A 9744-nucleotide genomic window follows, 5' to 3' on the forward strand; every position below is an offset into this window, starting at 1 on the left:
TTTGATGACTTTGGCAGTGTAAGACTGCCACCTCCTTGGGTTTTTACACAGCATGCAATAACTCCATGGTTTCCTTGTGGTATTTAATGGGGATTCCCCCAGAGGTTAGAAACTCCTTTTCTTTCCATATTGCAGCATGGGCATGTAGGATTAGATAAGCATATTTGCTATCTGTATACACATTTATTCTTTTTCCCTTTCCCAGTTCTAAGCCTCGGGAAAGTGCCACTAGTTCTCCTAACTGGATGCTGGTCCCTGGGGGAAGAGGCTTACTTTCAAGTATGGTTATATCACTAACTATGGCATAACCTGTTCTTTGTATCTCATTCTCCACAAATGAACTTCCATCAGTATATAGGTTAACATCAGGATTAGCCAAGGGGACTTCTAAGAGATCATCTCAGGCAGCATAAGTCTGGACTATAAATTTTTGGCAGTCATACTCGATTGGCTCCCCATCCACTGGGAGAAAAGTGGCAGGATTGAGGGCCACACACATGCATATTTGAAGCACTGGTCTCTCAAGGAGTAGCACCTGGTATCTAAGCAGGTGGTTGTCTGATAGCTATAAACTTCCTTTGGCACCCAGTAAGCCATTTACATCATGAGTAGTCCAGGCAGTGAGATCCTTTCCTTGTATTATTTTGATAGCCTCTGACACTGAGACAGTCACCGCCACAACTACCTGTAAACAGTGAGGGCAGCCTTTTGCTACTACATCAGTTTCCTTACTTGGGTGTGCCACTGATGTGGGGTTGTCCCACGAGTCTGAGTAAGGACTCTAAGAGCTATTCCTGCTCTCCCTGTGACTTATAAAGAGAAGTTTTGTCCTGTGGGAAGGTTTAAGGCTGGACCTTGAGTTTGTTCCTTCCAATGCCCAGACTTCAGGGTTGACTCCCTCCTCAAGCAGGGGACAACAAATGGGTAACTTGTTCCCCATACTCATGTAGATAATCACTCCAGGTTTGGCTAATATATCCCTCCCTAATAAGGGTGTGGGACTTTCAGGCATAACAAGAAAGGCATGTGAAAAGAGCAAAGTCTCCCAATTACAACTGAGGAGGTGGGAGAAATATCTGGCTATAGGCTGTCCCAGTATTCTTCGGATGGTAATGGATCTTGACGACAGTTGTCTAGGACAAGAAATTAACACTGAGAAGTCCACACCAGTGTCCAGGAGGAAGTCAATGGTTAAGTGTACCTGGGGCTCAGTGAGGGTGATGACATGAACTGGCACTTGCCCCGGGCACCCTCAGTCCTGTTGTTGGATCATCTGGTTGAGGGCTTCGTCCCAGAGAATCTTTGTCCTCTGGGGCAGTGCACCTTCTAGTGATTGCCTCAGCATAGTGGACATGGGTGAGGGGGCAGCTTGTTTCTCATTGGACAATCTTTTTTAAGATGTCCTTGTAAACCACACTGATAACAAGCCCTACTGGGTGATTGGCCTGCTCCATTTTCTGTCCTCTCTGAACCACCAAGGTTTGTTTGTCTGAGGGCCATGACAAAGTCTGTGGCCTTTCTCTGATCTCACTTTTCCTTTTGGGCCTGTTCCTCTTGGTTCCTAGTGTAGAACCCCAAGGTTGCCAGGTTTAATAAAGCTTCCAGATTTTGTTCAGGGCCCAGGGCTCACTTTTGGAGCTTTCTCCTGATATCTGGCTGACTGGATAATAAACTTATCTTTTAGGATAAATTGACCCTCTAGTGAGTCAGGTGACAGGGGAGGATATTTTCTTAAGGCCTCTCATGGCTGCTCGAGGAAGGCAGAAGGATTTTCTTCCTTTCGCTGAGTTATGGTGGACATCACTGAATAATTTATGGGCTTTTTCCAAATTCTCCTTAGTCCTTCTAGAACACAGGTCAACAGATGTTTATGACTCCAGTCTCCATAATCTGAGTCGAGGTCCCCGTGGGGATACATACTGGGGATGGCTTGCTGACCGGTAGGGAATTTGTCCCTTTCTTCAGCTGTCATTCTATCATATACTTGACTAAGACCAGGTATCTCCAAACTCTTAGACTGCAGCTAAAGCTACATTCTTTTCATTAAAGGCCAGGGTTTGATCTAACAATAGCATTATATCTCTCCAAGTGAGATCGAAGGTTTGCCCTAGACCCTGTAGGACATCTATATACCTATCAGGATCATCTGTAAACTTCCCCAGGTCTGCCTTGATCTGCTTTAAATCAGAGAGGGAGAAAGGGACATGTACCCAGGTTGAGCCAAATTCCCCTCCCCCCACAGCTTGAAGGGGACATAACCAATAGCCCAGGGGGATTTTGTGGTCCTTTGGAGATTTCTTTGCTTATTTCCTTCTGGGCAGGGGAGATTAGAGAAGGCTTATCATTAATAGGAAGGGGAGCTATAGGGAGGCTAGGATATGGGGGTAAGCTGAGAGGTCCTCCTGTGGGATGTAAATTGCAAGCTTTGCATAATTGTGTATTCTCCTTCAATAAAAAGAAAGCTTGGACATAAGGTATTTCACTCCATTTGCCTTCCCTCTTACAGAAAAGGTCAAGCTGCAGGGTAGTATTGTAATTTATACTTCCCTCAGGTGGTCATTTTTCCCCATCAGAGAGAGAATATTGGGGCCAGGCCATAGTGCAGAAAAAAGTGAGCCACCTCTTTTTCAGGGTCTGCAGATCAAATTGGTCCCAAAGGCTTAGGATACATTTCAAGGGTGAGCCTATTAGTGCCTGAGTGTTTCCCATATGAAAGACAAAACCGCCAGCAGTTTTGGTTTGTTTCTCCCCCTGCCCAAGAACCCGCAACAGTCCCTGGACCCTGCTGATCGGAATAGTGCTCACCTACTCAGCAGCAGAAACACTAGTTTTCCTCCTAGACCACAAGGAGGGCCGAGAGAGGTCAGATTTAGTGGCCCTTACTGATGCATTCTCAAAAACCTGCACCCTTGCCTGTCCTCCTAGACCACAAGGAGGACTGAGAAAAATTGTATTTAGTGGCCCTTACCAACACATTCTAGAAAACCTATTAGAGTCCTAAGCATTCTCCTGTTAGTATTGGGACTTTACCCGTGTCCTATAAAGATGTTATGCACCAAAAATGAAGTGGAGGGCCATAGCCTGAGGGAGGGGAGGGATCTCCACAGTTGGAAGAGTGATGCCTTTTGTCCTCACTTACTGGAGTAGGAAGGATACAATTTCTGAGGCTCCCCATATCCTAGTTTCAGGAACAGCTTTTGTTAGGCCTGCTTGTCTGAGGAGAGATCCTAAAATTCCAGATAGTCCCTCCTACAAAGGGGCTTTGGGCAAAGATTATATCTTTCTGATTGGTGAGCCCAGGTGCCTGAAGAAGGTAACAGCATCCTGAAGTTTATACTACAAATCATTCTTATAGGAGAAACTAGAAAAGAACCAAAGACAGGGAGTGGTTTTGAGAAGTGGAACTAGCCTCAGAGAAGAGAGGCGAGAGGAAGTTTGTCTGACAGGCACTAGGACCCAGGAGGCAAGGGTCAGGACAGGTAGGATAGATGGGTGAGTCTCACTTGGGTGACATGACTGTGAAAGTTCCACTCACAGCCACAGGGTCAACTAACTTGTTGTCAGGACCTTGGAGCTGAATGGCTTTCCCCTCTGTCAACCCTTGGCTCAGCCCAGAAGTACAGGAAAAGCGGAAGCTGGCTCCAGGCAAACCAATGTCACAACTCCGAAGAGTCGGGGGCTGTTAGAGAGCCCTTTCCCAGAAAGCCTGACACCCGTGTCTTTAGTCTGGCAGTCACGCTAGTCGCTTTTAACTGGCCAACAGGTGCCCGGTATTTAGTTCCTGAATTCTAAGGAAAAATAGGACAGAATATCAAGCAAAAGGGGTCCAATGGTACTCACAACTTGGTGATTGTCTCTTCGTGGTCGCCAAAATGTGTCCAGAATTGGTTCCTTCTGGTGGGTTCTCGGTCTCATCGACTTCAAGAATGAAGCAGCGGACCCCCGCCATGAGTGTTACAGTTCTTAAAGACAGTGTGTCCGGAGTTTGTTCCTTCAGATGTTCAGATGTGTCTGGAGTTTCTTCCTTCTGGTGGGTTTGCAGTCTTGCTGACTTTAGGACTGAAGCTGCAGACCTTTGCAGTGAGTGTTACAGCTCTTAAAGGTGGCATGTCTGGAGTTGTTCATTCCTCCCGGTGGGTTCATGGTCTGGCTGACTTCAGGAGTGAAGCCGCAGACCTTTGCAGTGAGTGTTACAGCTCTTAAAGGTGGCACGTCTGGAGTTGTTCGTTCCTCCTAGTGGGTTTGTGGTCTTGCTGACTTCAGGAGTGAAGCCGCAGACCTTTACAGTGAGTGTTACAGCTCTTAAAGGTGGCGTGTCTGGAGTTGTTCATTCCTTCTGGAGAGTTCGTGGTCTCTCTGACTTCAGGAGTGAAGCTGCAGACCTTCATGGCAAGTGTTACAGCTCATAAAGGTAGTGCAGACCCAAAGAGTGAGCAGAAGCAAGATTTATTGTGAAGAGCAAACGAACAAAGCTTCCACAACATACAATGGGACCCCAGTGGGTTGCCACTGCTGGCTCAGGTGGCCAGCTTTTATTCCCTGATTTGGCCCTGCCCACATCCTGCAGATTGGTCCATTTTACAGAGCGCTGATTGGTCCATTTTACAGAGTGCTGATTGGTCCATTTTTACAGAGTGCTGATTGGTGCGTTTACAAACCTTTAGCTAGACACAAAGCACTGATTGGCGCATTTTTACAGAGTGCTGATTGGTGTGTTTACAAACCTTTAGCTAAACAGAAAAGTTCTCCAAGTCCCTACCTGACCCAGAAGCCCAACCAGCTTCACCTCTCAATATTATTTACCACACAAGGGTTTTTGTCAAGAAAAATGACATTAAGATTGTCAGTTGATTGTATATACTAAGTACTCAAGGAATGATGACAGTATTATTTTTGTTATTATAATGTTTTCAGTCAATGCTGAGTTTAAGCACCATCTGTTCTAGGAAATCTTCATAGACTCTCTCATTCTGGGTTGCATGCCCTAATTCTGGGCTCCCCTTGCACCCTGTGCAAATGTCTCATTACAGTATTAGTGTACATATTATAAGAATTGTTTTCTTGCTGCCTCCCAACAATAGTAGAAGCCTCTCGAGGACAAGGATGTGTCCTGAATCTCCAAATCTAAAACATCTTGCAAAGAACCTGCAACATTGCAAGATTCTAAATATGTTTGTTTAACTTTTTTGGTGGATAATCAGAATACAGAAGTGCATAATGACCATCTCTATTGTGTCCTTTAGAACCAAAAGATGTAAGAATAAAAAGGGTGATTGCTAAAATAAAGACTATTCAAAATGAAAGTGCTGTTCTGCCATTTCAAAAACAAAGTAGTGCTAAGGAATTACTTCCTCAATTTTAACTTCACCAGATTCCTTTGGAATCATGAAAAGAGAGGCCTCCTTTATTCAGTATTTTTCATTCATGTAATAACAACTTACTGTGTGCCAGGCACATTGCTTTATGTTCTGGGTATATAGCAACAAACAAAATCCACACCCTGGAGGAGCTTACATTTCAAAGGAAAAACAGAATCAAATAGCAGAAATAAATATATTCTATTATATGCAACATATTGTAGGTAATGAGAGATGCTATAGAGCAAAACTAAAGCACAATGAGGGAATAAGCAATGATGGAGTGGGTGGGGCTCTCTTTTACAGAATCTAGAATCAGAGAGGGCCTCTGGATGAAATGAGGGAATGAGCAATGCGTTTAAGTCTCTTAAACACTTCTACACCCAATTCGAAAAATTTCCAGGGTTGAAGATGATAACAAACTAGGGAAAAAACATTATCATCCCAAGCAATTTAAGGGGAGACCATCTCAGATGCTTAAAGCCACATAACAAACAGAGATTTCAGCTTGAACACTGATTGGATTCTCAATTGTGACCTTGAACTCTATTTATCATTGCTATGGGAGTTACTCTACGATTTAAAGAAAGTGGCCCGGTGGCCCATGACCCTTTTATGTCACCAACTTACTTTACTTATTCAAAAAAGCCCCACCTTGACCTACTTAGACTAGGTTACTTGACTTGATATTTCATTAATTTGGTCACTAAAATTTCAGAAGCATCTTTTCCAGCTAACTTTTAATATCTTATACCTGGCCAGGTGTGGTGGCTCATGCCTGTAATCCCAGCACTTTGGGAGGCTGAGGCAGGTGGATCACCTGAGGTCAGGAGTTTGAGACAGGCCTGGCCAACATGCTGAAACCCCATCTCTACTAAAAATACAAAAATTAGCTGGGTGGTGGTGCATGCCTGTAGTCCCAGCTACTCTAGAGGCTGAGGTGGGAGGATTGCTTGAACCCAGGAGGCAGAGGTTGCAGTGAATAGAGGTCACACCACTGCACTCTGGCCTGGGTGACAGAGTGAGACTCCATCTCAAAAAAAATAAGCAAATAAACTTGATGGACTTATATGTCTTTTTAAATACTTCCCAAATCCATAGACTGTATGGCTCATGACTCAATGAGAGTAAAATATATCCTAGCCTGATGTTTCTCGTTCTTTTGAATATTTGGTTATAACACCTAAGGTCATTTTGTTGATCCAGTTTTGCTTATGAAAACTCACCTCAAGTTTATATTAATATGATCATTTCAAAATATCTAAATTAACTCTCACTTTTCAAAATGTCTCCACTAAAGTGGGTACAGTGGCTCATCCCTGTAATCCCAACACTTTGGGTGGTCGAAGCAGGTGTATGGCTTGAGCTCAAGCATTTGAGACCAGCCTGGGCAACGTGGCAAAATCCCGTCTCTACAAAAAAAAAAAAAAAAAAAAAAATTTGCCTGGCAGGGTTGTGTGTGCCTGTAGTCGAAGTTACTAGGGAGGCTGAGGTGGCAGGATCACTTGAGCCCAGGTGGTTGAGGCGATAGTGAGCTGAGATGTTGTCACTGCACTCCAGCCTGGGCAACAGAGTGAGATCACACCTCGAAACAAATAAAAATAAATTAAAAATAAATAAATAAATAAATACTTTCTCTACTAAAGTAGTATAAGTTGCAAAGTCAACATAATTTCTCTGAGGGATATTTCTAACCATATTCAAGTTACACAGACATACTGTAGGTAATCAAACTTGAATAAGGAATAGGAATTCTCTAACTTCTTTCTGACAAGACTTGATATAAACCTCTGTAACTAAAACAGTTAAATAGCATTGCAAACTGATCAGTAAGTAAGGAGAAAAGCAAACAAACAAACAAACAAAAACAAAACCAAAAAAACCTAGGTTGAATTTGTGTCTACACAGGTTTGTAGCCTTGGAGCCATAGAAAATATCATAGAGCCTAGGTGTGTAGTAGGCTATACCATCTAGGTTTGTGTAAGTATACTCTAAGAAGTTCACACCATGATGAAATCACCTAATGATGCATTTCTCAGAATGTTATTCTCAGATGCATAACTATTTGAAATTGTCCAAGTGAGTAGGTCTTAATTGTTCTCACACACACACACAAACAAGGGGGTGCATAAATATGTGAGATGATGTATAGGTTAGTTAGCTTGATTGAAGGAATCATCTAACAATATATACATCTATTGAAACATCATATTAAATCCATTAAATATGTACAATGTTTATGTGTTAACTATACCTCAAAAGCTTGGGAGAAAACAGTAAATATAATTATTGTTGACTTGGAGGAGGAGGCAGTGGCCATTTGGCTCTGGTGGTGTCTCTGAGCATGGAACTTAAATCTCTGAGATTCTGAGGTATCTAAGGTCTCTGAAGTCAATTCTTCAAGAGATAGAAAAACTATAAACTGGTTTTAGCTGCTGCTACAAGAAAGCACTTTGAGAAACATCACTGGGGTAATGCTCAAAGGAACTACCAGGAGAAAGAAATTCTATAGAAAGCCACAGGGAATAAACAGGAAGAAGCAAATGCCTCCTCCTTTTCCCAAAACTGCAGTATCCCTCCATTGCTGCCTCTTGGCAAATTCTAATATAGAACCAACTGACAAAGCAGAAATGTGGTTTGCAGACACCCATTTAGCTGGGTTTGAAGCTGAGATGTAGTTACTGACACAGTGGGTTTAAGAGCAAGTTAAAGTGAGCTGAAGAGAGAATTCATTAATTGGAAGATGGGACAGAAAAAAATATCTATACTGAAGCTGTAGAGTAAAAGGGAGAGATAATACAAACACAAATTCAAAGATCTAACATACATTTAACTGGAATTCCCAAAAGAAAAGAGAAAGAGAACAATATTTTGAAATATTGAAAAATTAAAATATTGAAGCAATATTTTTAGAAATGATGACTAAAAACTTTCCAAAATTGACAAAGGACATCAAGACACAGATTCAAGAAGTGCTACAAACCTAAGCCTGGTAAACATTATGAAAAACACACCTATGAACATCATAGTGAAACTGAAAATCAAAGACAAAGACAAAAGTCTGTGGGGTGAGTGGATTATCTGCTTCCAGAGTCAAGATTTTCCAGCTTGGGTAGCCAGGTGGCATGGCCCAGTGTCCACCTGCATCTGCTTTCTGTGTCAGTCCTCTGCCCCGCCAAGGTCATAGAGCTGGTTGGTGTGGGTAGTGGGATGCTCCAAGGAGCCACATGCCAGCCGCACCATAGTCCACCTCACTACTCTCCTCTGCAAGGCCTACCATGGGGGTCACTTAACCATCTGCCTTGCCCTGGGCAGCTGTGCCAACCGGCCCTTTTACACCATTGTGGCTGGTCACAGCAAGTGTCCCAGGGATGGTCTTTTGGTAGAGCAGCTGGGCTCCTATGATTCATTTCCCAACAGTCATGGGGAAAATCTTGTTGCCCTCAACCTTGACAGGATCCAGCATTGGATTGGCTGTGCAACCCACCTCTCTTAAATCTATGCAAAAGCTTCTGGGTCTTGCTGGCTTTTTCCCTCTGCATCCTAAGATTATCACAAATGCTGAGAGACTGTGAAGGAAATGGGCACGTGAAGTCCTCTTAGTGTCTCAGAAAACAGATGCAGAAGCTACAGAAACATAAGTGAGCTAACTTCGGTGAGCATAGAGTGGAAACAAGGTCAAGGTCCTCTTAAAACACTGTGCAGAGATTTTAGTTTTGTTAGACTTGGGGGTGAATAAATGGAGTGTTCTGAGTCACCCTTGTTCTTCTGGCCTGGCCTGAGCAGGGCCCAGGGAGAGATCTGTTCTTGTGGGACACAGAGCTGGGGCTGATGTTGTTGATGACTTTAAGTTGAAGCCAGTGCTCGTTTACCATCCTGAAAACCCTAGGGTCTTTCAGAGTGATGCTAAACTACTCTGCCTGTGCTCTATAAATGGAACAACAAAGCCTGGATGATGGTACGTCTGTTTATAGCATAGTCTACTAGATATTTTTAGCCCACTGTTTAGACCTAATGCTCAGAAACAAACAAACAAACAAAAGTACTTTCAAAATATTACTACTCATTGACAAAGCATGTGGTCGTCCAAGAGCTCTGCTTGAGATGTACAAGGAGGCTGATGTTATATTCATACCTGCTATCCAGCACCTATTCTGCAGCTCATGGATCAAGGAATCATTTTGACTTTCACATCTAATTATTTAAAAAATACATTTTGTAAGGTTAGAGCTGTCATAGATAGTGATTCATCTGATGGATCTGGGCAAAGTAAATTGAATACCTTCTGGAAAGGATTCACCATTTTAGATACCATTAAGAACATCTATGATGTTTTTAGAAGGGACATTTTACCTGTGTTTTGGAAGATGAACATGTGTTAATTTAA

The 9744-nt window shown here is 42.9% G+C and overlaps 1 pseudogene; it reads left to right on the forward strand.

The window, feature by feature from the left end:
* The first annotated feature begins 1106 nt into the window (after positions 1-1106).
* Positions 1107-8998, forward strand: LOC102143730 (small ribosomal subunit protein bS16m pseudogene; annotated as a pseudogene).
* The last annotated feature ends 746 nt before the right edge of the window (positions 8999-9744 follow it).

The sequence above is a fragment of the Macaca fascicularis genome, chromosome 8 (genome assembly GCF_037993035.2).
Source record: "Macaca fascicularis isolate 582-1 chromosome 8, T2T-MFA8v1.1".
Classification (NCBI taxonomy): Eukaryota; Metazoa; Chordata; class Mammalia; order Primates; family Cercopithecidae; genus Macaca; species Macaca fascicularis.